This window comes from Ciona intestinalis, chromosome 7 (genome assembly GCF_000224145.3).
Source record: "Ciona intestinalis chromosome 7, KH, whole genome shotgun sequence".
Lineage (NCBI taxonomy): Eukaryota > Metazoa > Chordata > Ascidiacea > Phlebobranchia > Cionidae > Ciona > Ciona intestinalis.
Genome location: NC_020172.2, coordinates 2344914 through 2345573, shown reverse-complemented (window position 1 = coordinate 2345573; position 660 = coordinate 2344914). Strand labels below are relative to the sequence as shown.

At 30.9% G+C, this 660-nt stretch overlaps 1 protein-coding gene across 1 annotated transcript in view; it reads right to left on the bottom strand.

Annotated features, from left to right (window-relative positions):
* Positions 1-660, bottom strand: part of LOC100177272 (DNA-directed RNA polymerase II subunit RPB1-like) — a 16874-nt gene that overhangs the window by 1157 nt on the left and 15057 nt on the right.

The following is a 660-nucleotide window of genomic DNA, read 5'->3' as shown; positions in this document are numbered from 1 at the left end:
TGACTAGTTATGTTTTTTTTATTATTAATATAAATTACAATATATTTAAATTACATTGGAAAACTACAGCTTTAAGCATGAAATTATACTCATTTAATTTACTCTGTGTATAGCATAGTTTTGAAATCAATCATTCACACAGAGGCCCAACACCCAGTGTACTAGAAAATATTAAATATCAAGTAACACCAACTAACCTCCAACAACCCCAATATTAGTCGGTATCTCCTTTGCATATTTACACTTGTCAGCATCAAGTAATAACCCAAAACAACCAGTTCCACCCGGTACTAACTGGCCAAGCATAATGTTTTCAGACACGCCATCCATGTGGTCAGTTTCTGCTGAAGAAGCAGCCTGCGAAAAATAAATAAATTTATTATATTTTAACTTTCATTTTAAAACCTGGGCAAAGAAATATTTGAATTTATGACAAGTTTTTAATTATAGCTGCCAGTAAGTTCTCTAAACTAGCTTAAAAGATAAAATTTAATAAATACAACTAAGTTTATCTGTCCTTAATTGACTGTAAACACGTAACATATGATATAACCTTGTCATAACATTGTGTGCCTATGGAATATGAACATATTATGTTACTTCTGGTTCAAAAGGTGTGGCGTCATTAATAAAATACAGAATATTAAATTTCGTCCCGGT